Below are 24,083 nucleotides of genomic sequence, written 5' to 3'. Positions count from 1 at the left end.
CTTCATCACCGAAATGCTTCCTTTTGGAATGGTCCATGAGCGTACATTGGGCCAGGGATCGAGTTCCTGAAGGACAGCAGGCCATATAGGTTGAGAGTCTTGATACAGGACAAAATACAGAGGGTTATTGTTGAAAGTAGCTCTGTGGAGGAGCACAGCATTAATGACTGTGGAATCTCAAGGACATAAAATATAACAGTTCTAAAGGGAACTTACTCATATTGTGTAGAGGATGCTTCAGTCCTCAGACTGTCTCTTGAAACACAAGTGTAGTTACAGAAGTGCCTAGTCAATAGTCCGTTTAAAATTAAAACCTTTTTTCTGCTTCATAAAAATTTCCTAACTAATTGCCGTATGTGGGGAGGGCAGCACGATACTTGTTCTCTCATTTCAGGCCTTTCATACTTTGGAAGACATAGCAGTCCTTGTGGTGCCCTATTGGCAGAGAGAGATGTTATTCCAAGTGGCTGGAGGGAAACCTGCAATGTATGCAGCAGAAGTATTCAAACGGATAGTGACTGAACAGCACATTTGTGAGTGGAGTGGACTAGTCAGCTGTACAAGGGGGCCTGGAAAATACGCTCGTCCCCTCAATGAGAAACTATCTGGAGTTCCTGCTTCAGGAAAAGGTTGCGGCTAACAGCAGCCAGGACGGGGTCCTAATCCATGATGGAATAATGATGCTGTGTTAGCGCACACATGGCTTATCCTGTTACTGCTGCATGCAAAACTCTCTGAAATCTGATACTTTACTCCACCCCTGCATGGAGTACCGCTAATGGAAATGGACTAGATCCTGTTTCCCAAACACACACACTCAGTTCGTTTTTTACAGGCATAGACCCAGGGGGAGTGATTACAAGAGTGGCAAATTTCTAATTACTGAAAGGAAAACAAGAATGACCATAGCAAACCTCTGTGATTTAACAGTTCAAATAACCTTTACAGCTGTGTATGAAAGTTTGAAATTCTAAGTTGCCATTTTGAACTGCATGTGGTGGGGAGGGGAGGAGAAGGGTGGGAGACACCTAGGTGCTGTGATACAATCCACTATTAGTAGCTACATGCTGGTAGCCAGGGCTCACCATTTTTGGATTGCTTCTTAAAGCAGAAATCTCTCCCCTTACTGTAATAATAAACTTTTAATTTGAATCATACACTTACTGGGCTCTGGGGCAGCTTCCGTCTCTAACCCGGTTTTCTGCAGTCTCGGCAGCGAGCTGTTCCTGCGGGGATCAAACAGGGACAGAGAATTTGCTGCTGATACTGATTCGCAGCCTGCTCTGGGACTGGTTTCATTAAAAGAGTCACTTTTTGTGATCCTGGCTGGAAAGCTGCAGCTGGTTTCCATCAGTCTCCATGCTGGATTCAGAGGCCAGCAGGGCAGCATCTGTAAAAAAACATGCTGAGTGCATAGCACCCACCGGCTGTCCCCCAACAGCACTTCTCGCCCCCCAGCACTTCTCGCCCGCCCATTGCAATTAGCTGTTCCACAGTGTGCAGGAGGCGCTGGGGGGGAGGAGGGAAGAGTGGGGTACGGGCGCACTCAGGGGAGGGGGCGGAATGGGGCGGGAAGAGGCGGGGAAGAGGTGGGGCAGGGCCGAAGTGGGGCGGGGCCTAGGGCCGAGCCGGTGGGGAGCCCCCCCCGGCACATTAGAAACTCTGCGCATATGAAACACTCCCTTAGTCAGCCATAGGTTTTTAACTGCAGTGCTTTGATACGGGTTTTGTTTGGCATCTAGTTCTTTCTTCTTCCTACTGGCTTCACATGAATGTGTAACTCTCACTGCAGCACTCCTTGCCAGTATCCTTTGTGAGGGAGACGGGGTGGGTGCGATAACATCTTTTATTAGACAAACTTCTGCTAGTGAAAGAGACAAGCTTATGAGCTCATTTGTACTTAGATTGTGAGCTGTTCGGGACAGAGGCTGTCCTTTTGTTCCATGTTTGTACAATGCGTAGCACAATGGGGTCCTCTTGGGTGCTACTGAAATACAAATAATAATAATAAGGCTGAGTTTGGGAGCCACAGAATCTGATTTATCCAGGTGAGAATTACAACGTGCTTTATTATGGGTAATTGTACACCGCTACCTCGATATAACGCGACCCGTTATATCCGAATACGTGTTATATCACGGTAAAGCAGTGCTCCGGGGGGGCGGGGCTTCACACTCCGGTGGATCAAAGCAAGTTCAATATAACGTGGTTTCACCTATAACGCGGTAAGATTTTTTGGCTCCCAAGGACAGCGTTATATCGAGGTAGAGGTGTATTTATAATGGTCTTTCATGAATGGAAAAGTGAAGCGAGTGCTAGCATGTGTGTGTCATGGGTAGCCTAAAACCAGCCTCATGGGACCGCCTACACTGCTGTGTTACCCCAGTTGTATGGTGGTGTAACTCCCTTGACTTCAGAACTCTGATAGTGGCTTCCTCTCTATTAGTAAGTTCCAAACTCCCACCCCTTGGTTTGGGGTGGAGACCCCTCCAACAGCCTTTCAGAGGCAGGAATTCACCCCCAAATGACTCCAAGGTCTTTATCAGCAAGAGCCGCCTTCATCAGCAACAAACAGCTGCAGTGCCCTCCAGTATCAGTCACAAAGTCACTGATCATAGAATCATAGAATATCAGGGTTGGAAGGGACCTCAGGAGGTCATCTAATCCAACCCCCTGCTCAAAGCCAGACCAATCCCCAAATAAATCATCCCAGCCAGGGTTTTGTCAAGCTGGACCTTAAAAACCTCTAAGGAAGGAGATTCCACCACCTCCTTAGGTAACCCATTCCAGTGCTTCACCACCCTCCTAGTGAAAAAGTTTTTCCTAATATCCAACCTAAACCTCCCCCACTGCAACTTGAGACCATTACTCCTTGTTCTGTCATCTGCTACCACTAAGAAAAGTCTAGATCCATCCTCTTTGGAACCCCCTTTCAGGTAGTTGAAAGCAGCTATCAAATCCCCCCTCATTCTTCTCTTCTGAGGACTAAACAATCCCAGTTCCCTCAGCCTCTCCTCATAAGTCATGTGCTCCAGCCCCCTAATCATTTTTGTTGCCCTCCGCTGGACTCTTTCCAATTTTTCCCCATCCTTCTTGTATTGTGGGGCCCAAAACTGGACACAGTACTCCAGATGAGGCCTCCCCAATGCAGAATAGAGCGGAATGATCACGTCCCTCGATCTGCTGGCAATGCTCCTACTTATACAGCCCAAAATGCCATTAGCCTTCTTGGCAACAAGGGCACACTGAGGAAGGAAAAGGCTCGGGTAGAAACCGTCGAATCGTGGAAGACAACGAATGGCTACGCAGGTGGTGTCGGAGAGAAGGCTTTGGATTCTTTGACCATGGGATGGTGTTCCAAGAAGAAGGATTGCTAGGCAGAGACGGGCTACACCTAACGAAGAGAGGGAAAAGCAAATTCACAAGTGGGCTGGCTAACCTACTGAGAAGGGCTTTTTTGGGAAGGAGACCAAAGCTCTGAGGTAAGTGGGGAAATGGGATACCGGGAGGAAGAAGGAGGAGAATGCAAGAGGGCAGGACTCCTGCCTCATACTGAGAAAGCAGGATGATCAGCGAGTCATCTTAAGTGCCTATACACAAATGCAAGAAGCCTGGGAAACAAGCAGGGAGAACTGGAAGTCCTGGCACAGTCAAGGAATTATGATGTGATTGGAATAACAGAGACTTGGTGGGATAACTCACATGACTGGAGTACTGTCATGGATGGATATAAACTGTTCAGGAAGGACAGGCAGGGCAGAAAAGGTGGGGGAGTTGCATGGTATGTAAGATAGCTGTATGACACAGTTCTCCAGATGAGGCCTCACCAATGCCGAATAGAGCGGAATGATCACGTCCCTCGATCTGCTGGCAATGCCCCTACGTATACAGCCCAAAATGCCGTTAGCCTTCTTGGCAACAAGGGCACACTGTTGACTCATATTCAGCTTCTTGTACACTGTAACCCCTAGGTCCTTTTCTGCAGAACTGCTGCCTAGCCACTCGGTCCTTAGTCTGTAGCAGTGCATGGATTCTTCCATCCTAAGTGCAGGACTCTGCATTTCTCCTTGTTGAACCCCATCAGATTTCTTTTGGCCCAATTCTCTAATTTGTCGAGGTCCCTCTGTATCCTATCCCTACCCTCCAGCATATCTACCACTCCTCCCAGTTTAGTGTCATCTGCAAACATGCTGAGGGTGCAGTCCACACCATCCTCCAGATCATTAATAAAGATATTGAACAAAACCAGCCCCAGGACTGACCCTTGGGGCACTCTGCTTGATACCGGCTGCCAACTAGACATGGAGCCATTGATCACTACCCGTTGAGCCCGATGATCTAGCCAGCTTTCTATCGACCTTATAGTCCATTCATCCACCCCATACTTCTTTAACTTGCTGGCAAGAATACTGTGGGATTCCGTATCAAAAGCTTTGCTAAAGTCAAGGAATAACACGTCCACTGCTTTCCCCTCATCCACAGAGCCAGTTATCTCATCATAGAAGGCAATTAGGTTAGTCAGGCATGACTTACCCTTTGGTGAATCCATGCTGACTGTTCCTGATCACTTTCCTCTCCTCTAAGTGCTTCAGAATTGATTCCTTGAGGACCTGCTCCATGATTTTTCCAGGGACTGAGGTGAGGCTGACTGGCCTGTAGTTCCCCAGATCTTCCTTCTTCCCCTTTTTAAAGATGGGCACTACATTAGCCTTTTTCCAGTCATCCGGGACCTCCCCCGATCACCATGAGTTTTCAAAGATAACGGCCAATGGCTCTGCAATCACATCCGCCAACTCCTTTAGCACCCTCGGATGCAGTGCATCCGGCCCCATAGACTTGTTCTCGTCCACCTTTTCTAAATAGTTCTGAACCACTTCTTTCTCCACAGAGGGCTCGTCACCTCCTCCCCATACTGTGCTGCCCATTGCAGTAGTCTGGGAGCTGACTTTGTTCGTGAAGACAGAGGCAAAAAAAGCAGTGAGTACATTAGCTTTTTCCACATCCTCTGTCACTAGGTTGCCTCCCCCATTCAGTAAGGGGCCCACACTTTCCCTGACCACCTTCTTGTTGCTAACATACTTGTAGAAACCCTTCTTGTTGCTTTTAACATCCCTTGCTAGTTGCAACACCAAGTGTGATTTGGCCTTCCTGATTTCACTCCTATATGCCTGAGCAATATTTTTATACTCTTCCCTGGTCATTTGTCCAAACTTCCACTTTTTGTAAGCTTCTTTTTTGTGTTTAAGATCAGCAAGGATTTCACTGTTAAGCCAAGCTGGTCGCCTGCCATATTTACTATTCTTTCTACACATCGGGATGGTTTGGTCCTGCAACCTCAATAAGGATTCTTTAAAATACAGCCAGCTCTCCTGTACTCCTTTCCCCCTCATGTTATTCTCCCGGGGATCCTGCCCATCAGTTCCCTGAGGGAGTCAAAGTCTGCTTTTCTGAAGTCCAGGGTCCGTATTCTGCTGCTCTCCTTTCTTCCTTGTGTCAGGATCCTGAACTCGACCATCTCATGGTCATTGCCTCCCAGGTTCCCATCCACTTTTGTTTCCCCTACTAATTCTTCCCTGTTTGTGAGCAGCAGGTCTAGAAGAGCTCTGCCCCTAGTTGGTTCCTCCAGCACTTGCACCAGGAAATTGTCCCCTACACTTTCCAAAATCTTCCTGGATTGTCTGTGCACTGCTGTATTGCTCTCCCAGAAGATATTGGGGTGATTGAAGTCCCCCATGAGAACCAGGGCCTGTGGTCTAGTAACTTCTGTTAGTTGCCTGAAGAAAGCCTTGTCTACCTCACCCCCCTGATCTGGTGGTCTATAGCAGACTCCCACCACGACATCACTCTTGTTGCTCACACTTCTAAACTTAATCCAGAGACTCTCAGGTTTTTCTGCAGTTTCATACTGGAGCTCTGAGCAGTCATACTGCTCTCTTCCATACAATGCAACTCCCCCACCTTTTCTGCCCTGCCTGTTCTTCCTGAACAGTTTATATCCATCCATGACAGTACTCCAGTCATGTGAGTTATCCCACCAAATCTCTGTTATTCCAATCACATCATAATTCCTTGACTGTACCAAGACTTCCAGATCAGGGGCTTGCTCCTCTTTTGGCTCCAACTGATTCTCACATGCCATGCACTGCAAGCTCAGACTAGCCAAGCACTACTCTAAACCTGCTGCGTCCCTGCAGCTATTGCATGTGTCCTGTCTGACCGCCCATGCAGTCTCTTCTCAAATGCTGCCCCGTTCTCCAATCAGAGGAGATCTGGCTGTAGGGATTGGGGGTGGGATTTCCTGCCAGTTCCCTAGCCAATCAAGGCTTTGAGGGTGAAGTGCTGGCCTGTTCACACTGTTGATCTGTGTGGTGTGGCTCCTCCGCAGCACTGGATTGCATATAGAGCAGTGAAACAGTCCCCAGGCATAGTGTGTTATGATTTAATACGTTTGATAAATATATTGTCAGGCCAAGATTTGGCCATCATTACCCATATTGGATAGTTTCTGGCTGCACACATAGTCCCAATGAAATCAACAGGGCCGTTAGAAGAGTATGGTGTTACTCAGTGTAAAGGGAACAGAATCTGGCATTCTGCTTTGACAGCTCCAGTTCCCCTTTGTATCTCGAGTGAAGTTCTTAAAGGAGCCCTTTACTTGTTCCTTATTTAAATAAGAAAGGAATGATGAAGTCAATGCTTTCATTGCTACAAGAATTTGAGATCTTCCTTCTGTGTCTTGTTTAAAAGACTCAAATAAATTTCTCTCTCATTACTGATTTTTGCAATACCATTGCTCATCTTAAAAACGGACACCGTTGCACTTTCATTTGTGTTTTGGATCAGAAATATTTCAAAACCATTAATTTTGTTGAGGTACAAATGATGACTGATGAGCCAGCATGCCAATTTAAAGCCAGCATGCCACGGCTTGTTTTTTGTTTTAGTTTTAGTTTAATTTTTTGCAATCATTGTGTTAAAAACAGGAGTTTGTCAAAAGGTGTTGTATTATCATTGCAAAATTTAGACTCATACATTTCAGATTTATGATCAACACTTCTTATTCATTAAAGAGAATCAAGGGTAAGTCCTTCAGGAATTGCTGAATGTCCCTCTATACAAGCCACAAAAATGTTCCCTATTTCATAAAATATTTACTGCATGCCATTAACTGAAAACAAAGCTTTAAGAACTGTGGGAAAGAGGTATGAGAGAATCATAACAATGATTTGAAATTATTTTGCTTGCAAGCCTTATACTTTCAAATCATATCCTTTAAATAATAAAGTCATAAGGTCAAATCCTCAGCCCTGTGTAAGGGTAGCAAAATCTGGCCCTCTTGAAACTATCCTGATTTACACCAGCTGATGAACTAGCTCAGAGTTAAAGGATCTGAAAGACAGTGACGCCATATATTTTTGGAGAGCTCAAATCACATTCCATTAATGCTAATCTAGGTATTTTCTGTAATATGATATTGCTGAGTGCTTGTTTCAGGCTTTTACCATTATAGGTTGGAAAATACGTGGGAATGTTCCATGGGTCAACAAATGCAAATCAAGCTAAATGCCTGGAACATGAGCATTGCAGAGCTTTGGTAAGTCACACTAATGACCATGAAACCCATTGAAAATGATGGAATTTTGCAAGTTACTGAGCAATGTTGCACACACTTTGGAGTTTATCATGAGTCTCACGTTATTCCTTAAAGCCCCAGCTTTTGGAGTCAGGTTATTATACAAGAATCTCTGTTTGTTTCTGGCCCTCACGGTAGCAGAGAGAAGCTAAAAACTGTGAACCTTAAAAGTTCAAACAACATAAGAAAAAGAAAAATAACCCCAAATGTATTCTTCTATAGAACTCATGATTTGTAAGTCAACTGCATGAGTTTTTGGGGCCTGGCTCATGGGTTTTGAATCCTTGAGGTTGGCAGAACTGAAGATGACACCTGATCCTGCAAGGTGCAGAATTCTTCTTGAAATGTCCTGAGGTGTCCAGGGATATAGGAAGGTGAGGCAATCCTTCAGCAGTGTAGCTAATGGGTAGGATTGAGTCACTTAGAGCTGAGGCATCCAAGGTTACTAGACACTTTTGAAAATGTTGGCTTTTGTCAGTAGTTGAACATACCCAATAATAGTCATAACTCAAAGTGCAATTTGCTCATTTATTTTGCGAACTGTCATTTAGAGTTTTCATTACAGATGGATCTCAAACAAACCGTCTCATCCAAACCCTGCAGGCCAGTTTATGGCCAGACATCTGGCTGCCCGGTTCTTCCCATTACCCACTCTTGCATTTTTGGTGTTAAAAGTACTGGTGAATCAGGAGAGTGTAGCTGATAAAGACCCTTATTTTACAGCCTATTGAGCATGGACAGAACCCCATTGACTTCACTGGGGCTGTGTGTGGGCACCCGGGGTCTGACTGTGTGCAACGAGTTGCGGGGTTGGAGCATTAGCCAGTCACACGAGAATTACTTGGGAACTGTGGCTGCAGCACAAGCAACTCAGAATCAAGCCGTTTGGTGGTGGAAGTAGGGTGAGGAAGCTTGCACTGTCCACGCTGAACCTCAGGGATGTCTAACCAGTGGCCTGGGGAGGCCTGCTAAACTTTGGTCCTTGAGGTCAACTATATTAAGAAGAAAATGTGTATTTGATCTGAGCTGAATGTGTTTGTTTCTTGAGCTGCACCTTGTGACTTTTAAACAGAAACTTTGTCACTACAGGCAGGGAGTTGGGGGTGGGGTGGGGGGGGTTAAGGGCCTCACAATCTGCCTCCTACCACTTCCCTGCAGCCCCAGCAGCTGCTCTGGTAAGAGCTGGGAGTGCTCTGAGCAGCCGCTGCTGTCACTTCTTTTTTGCAGCTATCCCACTGGTCACCTGCTCGCATTGCAAGTCAAGGAGAATTTTCCTTTGACTGCCTCCCTGCCAGGCTGTAGAAGCCCCAGGGAGATCAAGGTAAGAGCTCGGCTGGCTCTGACTTGGCCTGGGCCACCGCCCAACAAGGAAAGTTCCTTTCAGGGAGGGGACGGGGGGAGCTTCTCTCTGCTGTTCACAGCACCAGCCAGGAAGCTGTGCTCCTGCTCCCTTCCCCCAGTCCTGATGGCCATTCGCTTGGCTTTGTGAAATGAACAGAGTTTTGCTTCCAAGGGGATGGAGGCAGGGGTGGCTGGACAGATCCAACAAAAGCAAAGGATTGAAAGGGCCACTGAGCCTGACCCTGCTGTCCTTTCTGGAGGGACCAGTCTGGCCGTGGCAGGGTTAGGTAAGTTGTTGGGGGTGGGGGGGGAGAAGTTTGCCCTGCTACTGCCCAGGGCTGCTCTACACTACAGAGTTAGGCTGATGCAAGGCAGCTTACATCAATTTCACTATGGAAGCGTCCACACTTCAATTTTGCTCCTGCCAATGTAACGGCCCTGCTACGCTGACTGAATAGCTCCACCTCCACGAGTAGCGTAGAGTCAAGGTCGATGGAGTTAGGTCGACGCAGTGTCAGTGCAGACACTGTGTTGCTTATGTTGACTGTTACTGGCTTTCAGGAGCCTTCCCACAATGCCCCACACTGTGCAATCAACACAATCGCTCCTGGTGAGGACACGCATCACTGACGCTAGGTGCAAAGTGTAGCCATGCACAAGCGATGTAATTACTGTGGTGGCTGTATGCCAACGTAAGTTAAGTCAGCTTAGTTTTGTAGTGTAGACATGGCCCCAGAGTCTAGCAAAACACCCTTTTCACCAACACCTCATTGCCCCATTTAAACCCCTAAACCAGGGAGAAGCCTGTCTGGGGGACTGCAGTGAAGCCCCATGCTACCCATAGCTACCCAGGGCAACCTAGGAGTGGGGAAAAGAGAAAAGCCATGAAACAGCAGCCAGTAATGGCTTCCTAAGGGCTGTTCTAACTTGTGTCAGCTGGCAATGGTCCCCAAGAGACCACCTGAGGAGAGCCGGAGTGCAGCACAGACCAGCTGCTCCCTCTCTTTTCTCCCAATATGCCACCTGTGCCGGAAGCAGTGGGGAGGCAGGTGTAGGAGTTGACTATGCCAGATACATGATTGCTGAGAACTGCTCCAAAAGGTGACTTGTGAGTGGCTTCAGCTCCCTTAACACCAGCTGGGCTGCAGAATAAAAGGTGCCTAGGGCAGATGGTCTTTCTCACAGCACTGACTGTGGCCCCCTGACCTTTGTTTAATACGTTTAACCCTCAGTCTTAAAAGCATGACACCAGGGGAGACTTTGTTTTCCCGTACGGTGAGTCTGGCCCACCTCAGGAACTCCAAAATGACAAAAAGTGCAACGCTGCCATCCACCCCTAATCATGCTTCAATCTCATAAGGAATCACCATCTTCTTCTCCAGCCTACAGTTAAATCTCTTCTTCTCCAGCCCCACAAAGGAGACATTCCCTAAGTGATACATTTTTTACAGAGGAGCCATCTCTAAACCTTTAAAATACTTCAACGTGAGCTGGATCATGCCCTTCAAGTGCTGCATTCAGCATGGTTTAAAATGAAAGGAAGTCTTCTTAATGGCATGGCAGACAGCATGGAGGTCTGAGCCATGTGGGATCCAGGCACAGAGAAGAAAGGATGAAATAGACTGACTGGGATTAACAGAAACACACTGAGCCTAAACTTTTAAAGGATATGATCCAATTTGGAAAGTGGGTATGTGGATATTTCATTTGGAGGCCAGGAAGCTATCGGAAACACAGCTATAAATTCAGTCGGCCCTAGTTGTCCTCTGCCTTTCTTCTTGTATAGTGCAAAGATGGTATAAAATGCCACCACTGCTGATGCCAATGGAACTATGCCGTTTTATACCAGCAACTGATCTGTGCCTAGGGCTGCCTTAGAAAAGGCAGTGAATCCTAACTTCTCCAACTGTGCCTCAGGGAACTTAAAAACTCTTCCAGCCGTGCCAGCAGAGGCTATACATACTGAGCCCTACCTCTTTGTCTCTTAGATCTGATGTGTTCTGCTGGGGCAGCTGGTGTGGCTTGTAAGCTTTATGAACCCTAACAAGTTTTCCTATGGAACTTACATAGGGCCTGAACCTTGGCTGTCATAAATTGGCCCACCTTCACTCAAGTCAATAGAGCTATGTAGATTTATACCAGCTGAAGATCCAGCCCGTTAAGTTCTACCAGGTGCCTAAGCATGTCTTATAGGACTTTTTTTTTTTTTTCAGATTCTGTCCATGTTAACTACTTCTGCAAGGCCACTCACAGAAGCTCTACAGTCCCCAGAGACCTTCAGTTAATGCCCAGAGAGTCAAAATCTGACCAGGTATAACCAGGGCCTGCGCAACCCATTAGGCGACCTAGATGGCTGCCTAGGGCGCTACAATTTGGGGGGCGGCGACCGCGGCGGTATTTCGGCGGCGGGACTTTCTGCTGCCTCTGTGGGGGGCGGCATTTTGGGGCGGGACCTTCCGTCGCCTAGGGCGGCAGAAAAGCTGGCGGCGCTCCTGGGTATAACTTCAAACTTTTCTACTCAATCTTAATAAAAATAGTCCCTTGCATTAATTTGCTAATTTTCATTAGTGACTAATGTACTATAGTACATCAGAGAGATGTATGTTGTTTGCAGTGTTTTGTAACCATGTTGGTCCCAGGATAGTAGAGAGAGAAGGTGGGTGAGATAATATCTTGTATTGGACCAACTTCTATTGGTGAAAGAGACAAGCTTTTCAGCTCTGTGTAGCTCGAAAGCTTGTCTCTTTCACCAGTCGAAATTGGTCCAATAAAAGATATTACCCCACCCACCTTCTCTCTCTAGTATCCTGGGACCAACATGGTTACAAAACACTGCAAACAACAGTGTATTAAATGATGACATTTCTGAGTTATGAGCGGACAAGAAGAGTTAGAAGAATATTTAATAACTGAACAGACTTTTTTCCAAGTCCCATATCCCAAATACCTCTTGTTTGCTTAATCTTATACTTCCAAATATATATATATATATATCCTCTGGCCAGAGACCACATGTCAAATATCAGGCAGAAAGGAAATGCTTAGTGAGAAAGCTAGAACAGAGTCATCATCATACTTTATATAGGAACTATCTTAAAACCCTTATCTGTGGAGTCTCCGTAATGAAGAATGCCATCTTAGGGCCTTAAGTAATGCTCATGGAAGTCAAAAGGACACTTTCCAATCATTGGACATTGGGTATCATCCCTGGTCCATTATTTCTTTGGCCTCTAGAAAGTGGTAATTTGGAGGAAACATTGTCCCACATCTCCATAACACTTGTTACTGGTGGTGTAGGCAGCAAAAAGAACTGGTTTCAATATCCAGGAGCTCCTCCTCACCTTTCAAAACAGAACAGGCTTCAGTTCCCACCCAGAATACTGGGAAAATTAATCACTCCCCCTGGTCACCTCTAGGGCTATGGCTACACAGCAAAGAAAAACCCACATCTGGCCCAGGCCAGCTGATTCGGGCTTGCGGGGCTGTTTCTTTGCTTTGTAGACTTTTGGACTCAGGCTGGAGCCTGAGATCTGGGACCCGCCCACCTTTCAGGGTCCCAGAGCCTGGGATCCAGCCCAAATCCAGAAGTCTACACAGCAATGAAACCGCCTCACAGCCTGAGCCCCATGAGCCGGAGTCGGCTGGCATGGGCCAGCTGCGGATTTTCCTTTGCTGTGTAGACATACCCCAACAGGCAATAATTCCCCATTCGCAAGCACTGAGTCTGTGTATAACAAAAGAAATATTTTTTTTAAAAGAGAGTGGGAACTCAACATTAATTTGGGAAAACACCACAATTATTCAAAAGGATGCAAACCATAAGTTAAACACCCATCCCGGAGTACACAGGGCACTGTTCTTTGCCTCAGTTTCCCTCCCTTTAACATGCCACTCCCCCTTCCCTTCACTGCACCCCCTCACAGTTGGCTGTCTGCAGTCAGGGAAGTCCCAGAATTCAGGAGTGCCTTCTCATGGGTTCAACCTCCCTCTCTGAAGTGGGTGGGTCAAGCAGTGCCTCTGCTGCTACTCACTGCTGTCTGTGCTACTACTTGCTGCCTCTGGCTGTGATGCCACATTCTGAGGTTCTACCACTTAGCCCAGCTCTTAGTGATTTCAGCCCTTAGTGCTTTCATGCTAGTGGAGAATCTCACTGCTATTGCATCCTTTGCTCTCTCATTCATTACAACACCATCTCCACAGCAGCTCTAAGGTTCAGCCCCCTAGGCCGGCTCACCAGTGGTTTGAGCTCCAGTGATCACTGAGCAGAAACAAGGACTTTCAGTTGAGTCTGATTAGCTTTATCTTTAAACCTGGAGAAGTAGGCTCAGATGGTATTTAGGACTCCTTACACCACCAGGTAAAAACACCTGCTGCATGCCCCTCCCCCCAATATTCAGTGGCCTTTGGCATCTCTACTCCCCTCCTTAGTGAGTGAGGTTAAAGTTAGGGTAACTAGTGCACATGAAGTGCAGTTCTGCTGCCCTTTAATCATACAATAAGAGTAACAACATTTCACCACCCCAATTCAAGACTAAAGTGAATTTTAACCCAAAATAGCCAAAATTGATCCCTTTGGCAAAACAGGTCTCTGTGTTGATTCCCATGGTAAAATAGGTGAGGTTGTGCAAATACACTGTACTCCTGAGATCTCCCCCCCCCCCCACACCCCAGTTCATCAATACAGGGGGAGATCCTGGCTTACACTAACTTACATTGTTATAACTCAGCTGACTTCATTATGATTTCAGTGGAATTACTTCTGATTTACTGCGAAGTAAATGAGAGGAATCAAGCCCTAAGACCTGATATAAAAATGTCCATCTTTTCTGTGTTACGTACTCTCATAATCACAAATTATTTCATTTTCAAAGGCATAGTCCCAGTGTTTGAGTCACATTTTCAGCCGGTGTCAATCAACCCAGCTTCACTGCATTCAGTGGAGCTACACCAGCTTCTACTAGCTGAGAATTGGATCCTCGTGGTCTACGGCCTGGTTCATGGGCCGTGGGCCAATACAATTATTAAATTAAGGTTTGAGGGTCCAGAAAGAAAAATGTGCATAAAAGTATCACTTTACCTAGCTCAGAGGACTCTGATGCCCTATTAGAAGTTAAAATATCCTAACTCTCTATGTTGGCTATACCGAGTTAAGGTAAGAGATTTTGTGGTACCATATCACATACTGTGATGCAATTGAATTCAATACGAGAAGATGAAATGTCTCTAGTTGATAAATCAGGCCAATTCAGGAAAGCAAGCAGGAATTTCCGATGCTTGCAGTAAATTTAGAATAAACTGGACATCAACAGTAAGCACAGTAGTGGTGAAAATATCAAGGAGTAATTTGGCCATAAATTCCATCTTAAAATTCTGTGCTTCCCATAATGAATGCCATGCTGTATTCTATGTATTTTGTAGGTCAGTTGTGCTGTTTTTACAGCTCTGATTAATAAGGTGAATAACTGGAAGTCCTGGACCTTACTGACAATGGAAAGCAAACATGTCATAATTCATGGTACTATGAAATCAACAAGAGCAAGCTAAGGTTTTGTTGTGTAAAGGTGCTATAGTGACATTTTATAACAGTAACGTGTCATAGTACATAATCACATTTTAACAGCTGTTGCCACATTAGGTGAAAGCTATGATGGAAAATCTGTTTATTACACAGTTCGGGTCTGGGAGGCCACTTACCACAACATAATGTGGAGAGAGTAATTGATCTTTCACTATAGGTTTTCTACACAAACTTTCCAAGGAGTTGATTCTGTTATTTTTCATATTACAGCATCAGCTAGAGGCCCCAACCAATATCAGTGCTAGGCACATATTAACAAACAGCCCCATTCCCAGGCCCTTTATAATCTAAATAGACGAGAGGTGGGAGACAGAAAGTATTATTTACATTCTATAGACGCGGATCTGTGGCACAGAGAGATTAAGGTAACATTTTCAATAGTGCCTAATTGATTTAGGAATCTAAGTCCCATTTTCAAAAGTGACTTAGAAGCCTAAGGGTATGTCTACACCCAGCCGCTAGTTCGGTGGCTGGCAATCGAAGTTCTGGGTTCGACTTATCGCGTCTTGTCTGGACGCGATAAGTCTGGACGCGATAAGTCGAACCAGGAAGTGCTCGCCGTCGACTGCGGTACTCCAGCTAGACGAGAGGAGTACCGCGGAGTCGACGGGGGAGCCTGCCTGCCGCGTGTGGACCGAGGTAAGTTCGAACTAAGGTACTTCGAACTTCAGCTACGTTATTCACGTAGCTGAAGTTGCGTACCTTAGTTCGATTTGGGGGTTTAGTGTAGACCAAGCCTAAGTCTCAATGAAAGTCAAGGGCACAAAATGCCCAAGTCACTTATGAAAATACGTATGAGGATCCTAAGTCACTTATGAAAATTTTACCCACAGCAACTAGGAAGTTTGTGGCATAGTTGGAAATTGACTGCAGATCTCCTGAATTCTCAGCCAATGCCTTAACCACACCACCAGTCATCCTCTCAAAAATTCAGCTTACTTGCAGTGATGTAAATCATCTGTAACTCAATGGTGTTACTCCAATGTGAGTGTCATATGAGAGGAGATTCAGGCTGTAAACCTTTTATTTTATGTATTTTTACTTTTTGTGCACTCTATACTATTTCCAGTCCCTCTAGTGCTAATCCTATCAAATGCCATCTCGCCTTCAAAACCATTAGTTTTAGTGATTACCTGTTTTAGGGTTTCATTGTAATTCAATAGTTAAATATAAAAGCAGTTGAAATGTTGCCATTAGCACTAGAATTTGGTGGGGGGAAGGAAAGGAGTTTACATTATGTGTTCCCTTCCCAAGGAGCAAACTGCAGGAGCGAAAAGGGGCTCAGAAATGCTGCAAGGAGGAATTTAACCTCAGGTATATTTCAGGGAGTAGGATACATCATCCTTAAATAAACTGGAACCTGTGGATCAATGGGGAACTAGTTGTCAGCCCCACAAATTCAAGGCATTTGCAAGAAGGGTTTGTTTTTTTGTGCTTTTCAATTCTCAACCCCCCACATCTCTGGCATCATGGCACATTGAGGCATCTGTCTGCCACTGACTCCCCATGATGTGCATGTATCCAATTTCCCCAATCCTTCAAGCTAATGCCAGGAGCAGTGCTAACTTTTGCCTTCTACCCTAGTGGTATTTCTGTTATGTTGATGGGGCTAGTCACCTGATCAAAAGTTGAGTTTGCAGGATCAGGTCTTTACAGTGGGATAAAGGAAAAGTCTGCATTTTCCCATGTGGATTTTTTTATTCTTAATTGCAGAGTTTGTTTGTTTTTTATATAAGTCAAGGAAAGGATGTGGAAGCTGATCTCATTCTCCTTGGAAAAGGAGAATCTTTGAGGTGGCATAATAGATGTTTTCAATAAAAGAAAGTGAGATAATAAAGGGAAATTATAAAGTAGGCCAGGAGATGGAGTTTTGTTATAATTACTTTAAATGGAAAACTAGGGTACATAATTGAAATATAAGATAACAATGAGTAATTAGAGAATGTGGGAAGGACTATTTCACTCTAGAGAAAAAAGAACACTTCTTCGGATGGGTTGTAGCCCACGAAAGCTTATGCTCTAATAAATTTGTTAGTCTCTAAGGTGCCACAAGTACTCCTGTTCTTTTTGCGGATACAGACTAACACGGCTGCTACTCTGAACTCTAGAGAAAGAGACACATGGAATAAGTTACTGGAGAAGGTGACTGACACAGAGTCTAAATGAGCTAAAGAGACACCTAACTCTGTTTCCTGAAAGGAGGATTTGAAGGATACAAACCAGGACAGGCATGTCAACCCAGGGGGCCCTTTTCTGTTTCTTAACATTTCTGGTGTTCCCTTGCTTTTCTGGATCCAAATTTAGACCCACTGTGTTACTTTAACACATTCACTGCTGTTCATTCCCCTGTGTCTGATGTTGCTGAACTCAGTAGTATATCAAGATGCATTTGGTACACTCAGAAGCACAGAAGTAAATTCTACTTGGAACATTCAGCAGGAGTCATGTATAGTATAATGATATTGGTTTCTGTAAATATTAGGAGCCAGATCCTCAGCTAGTGTAAACTGGCATAGTTCCCCTGACACAAATGCAGTCATGCCACTTTTCATTAGCTGAGGATCTAGTCTCATATTTTATTATGTTGTACATGACCATGCAGACTCTCATTTCTACAACCTCTTCTTCTGCATGTGACCATGTCCGGCACTGTATTTGACATTAGGGATGAAGTTCTTTATTTTGACCATTTCCACCAATGACATGAAATAAAGTTATTGAAACAGGTTAAAAGACCACTTCCTCCGAGGTGATCCTTCCCACCCATGTTTCTAACTTCCATAAAACTTCAACCTTCAGGAAAAGACACACCCACTGAGGGGATTAGGGCAGGTTATTCTATAGTTGTACGTTGAGGGATTTCTTAGTCCCATCCTCGGAAGCATCTGGAAATGGACGTTGTCAGAGGTGGGATACCAGACTTAATAGATCCCAGCTGGGAAATTTTTTTACAGATTGTATCATGTCCAACATGTTTAACTTGTTGAGAGGTATGAGCTTAACAGAAACATATATTTTTGATATTGCCACAAAATACAAAGCTAGACCATCAGCTGGTTTAAATCAGTACTGCTTCACTGAAGACACTTCAATGCCTACATAGAATACGGAAGTCAAACCCACACAAAGTGGATGTGGTCAAGAACATTGCAAGATACAAGAAAGGAACTGGATAATGAGAGTATCCAAAGTTATAATAGCTAATACTATCAATAAAAATTAAAAGGGGATATTAATATCATGCTTCAGGGTTTAAGACAATCTCAGTCATGTGACTCTCATTATGCACTGCATCAGTTCAACGTGGTGGACTGCTGTGCATCATGGGAGCTATAGTTCAGTCAGGAAACCCAACCATAGAGGAGAATGGGGGAATGAGGCACTTGAAATCTAGCTTGCAAGAGGCACCAGAGCAGATCAGGTGACCACAGACTAATGTCAAACTGACCAGAAATGGAATATTTCAGTACAGTTTGATAAACTGAAACATTTCAGTTTGGGTCAACACTCCACCAAACAAAATATTTTGTTTTGATTTTCCCAAGAGAAAATAAAAAAGAGAGTTACAGGACAATTGAAATTTTCATACGGAAAATTTCAGTTTTGTGAAAATTGCATTCTCCATTGGAAAAATGTTTTGATGGGAAATTCCTGACCAGGCCACTAAACTAGATGGACCATTGGTCTTATCCACTATTGTAATTCCTATATTCCTATCAGCAATGCTGATTTAGAGCAGCTGAACATCTGGCCCACAGTACATTATATGTCCCTCTTAACCTACTTTTAGGTTGCAACAGCAAAGACATGTTTCTGTCAAAGTAGTGACAAGAATGAGATGTACAAATCAAAATGTCTCTTTCTGTCATGTTCTTTGATATCAGCTCAACAGATGCTGCTGAAGCACACTCATGGGTTTCCTTGCCCTGTTTACAGGCCTCAGTTTAATTTATTGCATGTCACTGCACTCAATAACTGTGCAGAGTATTTATGAAATGCACTTACTGGGTAATATAAAAGGCTACTGCAACTGAGGAGAAATGTCAGAACACAATTGTAGGGAGCTCAGTGAGATCTTTGGCTGCATTCCGTTCCCATTCTATTTAATAACTTGGTCTAAAGGACTACAAAGAATGGCCATCCATCTCCATCAAGGAGTTGAAATTAAGTTCAGGGAAATCCATTTCTGTTCATGGCTATGCTGGTTATTGAAGAACTCTTGCTAGCAGCCATGATGGGGCAAATTCCAGTTGTGGCTCACAGTAAACAAGCTGTGGGCTAAGGCATTCTGCACACCATGGGGATGGTATCTTCTTCTCCATCACCCCAGAATGATGGCAGAGCCGTTATGTTGCTGTAGCCTCAGGTCTGCAGAGCTGCTATATGTGGCAGGTCGATTCACATTGTTGTGGTTAGAGTGTTAGCCTGGAACCTAGGTTCAAGTCCCTGTTCCCTCAGATTTTTGGGTGACCCCAGGCAAGTCATTTAGTCTCTCAGTTCCCCATTTATGCAAGGGGATAATAACACTTCTCTACATCACAGGAGTGTTGTGAGGATAAATACATTCAAGATTGTAAGTCACTGAGATACCCTATAAGTGCTAAGATAGAAAGATAGATCGCTAGCCTCCCATATGCTTAATGTTCATCTCTATTTTAAAATGAAAAGCATCCATGTTCCAGGGTTGCCAACTCTTTTGCAGGCCCATGGGATCCCACCTGTTATGCACTGGTATCATTCCAATTCTGCTGAAACCAAGACGTCTGCACCTGTGGAGGGTGCATTAAAGTGGATCAGAATTTGCCCCTCTGAGCATAAACCATATTTGACCTTATAAAGAATGCCTTGGCCAACTTACAGTTAATAACAATATTAGTTATTCAGAAGTGGTCTGGAAAAAAATGCCCTTTCTCTTTTTGCTGCATGAAAACACTGATGATACGCAGATGGTGTTGAAAACAGAAGAAGAGAGACAGTCACGTATAGTATGTTTACCTACCAAACTGATACTGCACATGCAATAGCATGTGTGTTGTTCCATACATACTGCTCCACTGATTTATTCAACCAGTGCTGAAGCTGTGAGTTTGCACTCCACAAAGAGTTGCATGTTAAAACTTAAACTTTGCATGAGTTTTCACCAAAAAGACATGGGTCTATTAGCATTATTGATTTATATTACAGTAGCTCCATGACCAAGACTGGGGCCCCATTTTGTTGTCTGCTGTACATACACAAAGAAAGAGACAGCCCCAGCCTGTAATTGTCCACAATTTAAATAGATGAGACGTGCACATGAGGGGAAGGAAGAAAGTCTGATCATCAAGATCAAGAGCTGGGAGCGGGCATCAAACAGATTTAATGGTTAACTCTACCTTAGAAATAATTGTGGCAAACCCTACTTGAGAAATAACTGTGTATTTTCAAGTGTCTGTCCTTCATGAAATTCCACCAGGCAGTAGCCTTTCTGGTGGCCTCTGACACACTCCAGTGGTAATAAATGGAGCACTGTCTGTCTAAACTGCCAAGCTGAGATTTGACATTAACTCTTGACCCTCAAATGAAAGGAAAACTCCGTGTCTCCCGTTACGATTACCAGTGTTGACTTTTCCGCCCATTATTAAAGAATACGTTTAAATCTCAGTCTGCACTGCATCACACTCTGTATGGATCAATAACAGTTTTCATTTCTACTGTTTCTTTTCACTTTGTCTGCATCTGATAAGCCAGAGCCCTCAGGGACTGAAAGCAAAACAGAAGCATTATTGGAGAAGCAAGCCCAGGAGATTTTTCCAGCTTCTTCTCATGATACCATCCTCATGTAATGTAGTAGTATAATACTTTTTTTCTTTGAGTGAGCATCTTATTAAATTAGGTGTTCACAAAATACATTGGAAACTGAGACACTGATCCCACACAATATGTACAGCACAAGAGGCTGCTTGTTCCAATGGTGAAGGCACTGCATTGGGATGCTGGAGACATGGGTTCTCTTCCTGATTCTACCGTTGCCTTGTTGGGTGACCCTGGACAAATCACATTGTCTTTGTTTCCCTTGCATTCGTTGTTGGTGTTGTTTATTGATACTCCAAAGCTCTAGGAGCAAGGACCTAAGTTCCCTCTAAGCTGCGCAGCCACGCAGCAGCCTATTAAGCGCCACTCAGAGCTGCGGCGGGGAGAGATTCCTCAGCCCCGGACCCAACCCAAACCAGCCACTGACCTGCCATGGCGGGGGGAGACGCGCCCCTCCTCCAGTTCCAACCCAGTCCCAGCACGGACCTGCTGCAGCGGGGAGAGGCGCCCCTCCCCCAGAGTCTGGGTGCTACTGTGGAGAGAGTGAGCTGGGGGGAGTTCTATCTCCCCAGGGTGACCAGATGTCCCGATTTTGTAGGGACAGTCCCGATTTTTTGGTTCTTTTTCTTATATAGGCTTCTATTACCCCCCCACCCCGTCCCAATTTTTCACACTTGCTGTCTGGTTACCCTAACCCCAACCCCCTCATTGCTGGCCTACCCCAGAGCCTGCACCCCCAGCCAGAGCTCGCACCCCTCTGCCCCAGCCCTGAGCTCCATCCCACACTCCAAACCCCTCGGCCCCACCCCCACCACATGAATTTTGTTATGTGCAGCAATATGGAGATGATGTGTGACACACATCCGCACACGGATGAGAAAAATTAGCCGGAACACTGGCAATGATTATCTCTTACTATATGTTTGTACAGTGCCAGGCACAACATGACTCCAGTCTTGGTTGGGGCTTTTTGGTGGTAGAGTAATATCAACAGAAACAATGAGCAAGTTTTGCTATGTCATGCTGGAGTCTCAACTCAGGCTCACAAGAACCACCTCTAAGAATATGAAGTACATTCACATTTATTCAGTCCTTTACTTCTCTACTAAGATTGCTAGTTAGTAATAATGTTTTATCCCACAAGAAATTGGGCTGAGCCCACCAACTCATTTCTCATGAGCCACCAAACAATCATCATGCAGAAGCAGTGAAGATTAAGTCACTGCCAAACACAGATGGTTTGCAATGATTAACACACAAGTGAAGGACACCATTTCCCATTTCCTGAGTCCTCATGCCCTTACCATCAAATCTGATTGTTACACATTTAAAGATAGAGATGGAAGAAATTTAACTTACCATATTTCGTGTTTTTTTTTTTCTGAATACTTTTTGCAACAGCTGAAATAAAATTAGGGTTGTGAATAAATTGTATGTGAAATATATTGACAAAAGCCAAATCAATTAGACCAGGTGAACTTCACAGTGATTATTAAAGATTCTGGGTCTGTGTAGTCTTTGTTGTATATTGCATTATGTTAGTGTGAGGATTTCACACTAATGAAGACTAGTTCCTCTGCCATTGTTGATTTTCTCTTTACACAGCTTGAAGACCTGATCCTGCAAACCTTACTCTCATGAATAGTGCCATAGAAATCATTGCAACTATTCATGTGAATGAGGATGGCAAAAACTAGCCCTTATATTTATTGGCAAGATTCTGCCAACTTTACTCCTTTGCGTTTGTACCTTCTTCTGTATTTATATCAACAGAACTGCTTATAGAGTCAGGTGCTACTCAAGATGAGTAAAGATGGCAGTTATCTGGCCCTGTATGATTTACTTCTTCAAACACCTTATAGACAGGAACCCATGTCCTGGCCCTGATTCAGCAAAGCACTTAAACACTTTCTTCAATTGTATGGAAATTAAGGGATTTAAGCACATGCTTAAGAGTTTTGTGGAGTCAGGGCCATAGTGAACAAAACCTATTTATATGGAAAACATAGTAGGATGAAAGCCCCCCATAATTTCAGTGCATTGAAATATGCATAGTACACTTTGATTGATAGTAGACCTCTGTTTCAAGAGCAGTTGATCTGCCAAGGGGAAACAAAATAACTGCACTCTATAAAAGGATTTCCACTGTGCTGTTAAATTCAGCTATAAATTATTAAATCCCATAGCGATTTCTTAGATCAAAGCAACTTTGTACTTTCATTATTTAGCCACTATTACAGAGGAAACAAATCACCAAATATCCTGCAAGGCAGATCAGAAAATATGATCTTTCATAGTAATTCCAACCTCTCAGCTCCCTCCTTTATTTTTTTGTCCTGCTTCCAAACCCTCCTCTGATGGGCTACACCCAGCAACAGAGTTAACATTTCAAATACAAATACTTACGGTGCGCTTCAAATGCATTCCATGCAACTGTGGGATGCTTTATCAAAGCATACTGGGGAGACAGTACGGGAGAGGAATAGGTTTTTCCATTTATTTTTAATAACGTTGTAAATGTACTTTTGTGTAATTACAAATAACTATTTCCATATGTTTTTTTTAAAGACATGCTGCAGCTTTAAGAGAGAGAACTGCAGAAACATACTGTAATGTAACCATCTTAATGACAAAAATAGAACTGCAGGGTTGTTTAAAATCTCAGGCGCTAGGCTCCGAAGACCTTCTGATGGGAGAAACTCTTTCAGCAGGGGGTATCTTAGTGGCATATATTAGCAACACTGCTAGTGCAAATAACATGCAACATTTATGCACAGTGTGAATGTTTAGGAGGGCTGAAAGGAGAATGTTGCAAAGAACATTGAAGCCACCAGACAACAGGAGTAAGTTCAGGATTCCATTTCATGCACAGCTGCTCTTGGGGAAAGTAATTGGTAGGTAACCCCCAGCTTACTCCAGCACAGCCATACCCAAGGGCCCAGTAGGGACGAAAGAGGTGCTATTTACTCCCTACTATTCCCCTTACACATGCATGCAGTGCAAATCACAAACTAGTTGTAACTCTGGGACTTACCTGCAACTGATCGCACCCAATAGAGAACTCCACAGATGTTACCTGACCACTTTTTCAGTATGGGGTCAGATTGTGCCACCCCTATTCATGCCGAAAGTTTCTTTACACCCAATGGGGCAACCCACCAGGGGCGGCTCTAGGCACCAGCAAAGCAAGCACATGCTTGGGGCAGCCCATTTGCAGGGGCGGCAGGGATCCAGCATGGGAGCGGAGAACCAACAGGGGGCCCTGGGAGCTGTAGTTCCTTGGTTAGCTCCCTGCCTATAGAGCCAGCCCTAGAGCAGGGAAAGAACTACATTTCCCAGCATTCCCTTGGCCACGACCAACAGGAAAGAGGGGGAGGGAGTGAGGTAGCTGAGACCTCATGCTGCAGCCTGCTATGAATGGAGAGCTGCACTCTGAAGGGTAGGGATACCATATTTTAACATTCAAAAAATAGGACACTCCACAGGGAGGGAGGGTAGCCCCACCCTGCCACCATCCACCCCCTCCAACTGCCCCCCCACAGAAACCCCAACCCATCCAACCCCCCTTGCACCCTGTCCCCTGATCACCCCCTCCCGGGACCCCTGCCCCAACTGCCCCCCAGGACCCCACCCCCTATCTAAGCCTCCCTTCTCCTTGTCCCCAACTGCCCCCTCCTGAGACCGCCCCAACTTCCCCCCCCTAGGACCCCACACCTACCTGTCCCCTGACAAATCCCC

Source organism: Emys orbicularis, chromosome 1 (genome assembly GCF_028017835.1).
Source record: "Emys orbicularis isolate rEmyOrb1 chromosome 1, rEmyOrb1.hap1, whole genome shotgun sequence".
Classification (NCBI taxonomy): domain Eukaryota; kingdom Metazoa; phylum Chordata; order Testudines; family Emydidae; genus Emys; species Emys orbicularis.
This window is presented reverse-complemented; position numbering follows the sequence as displayed.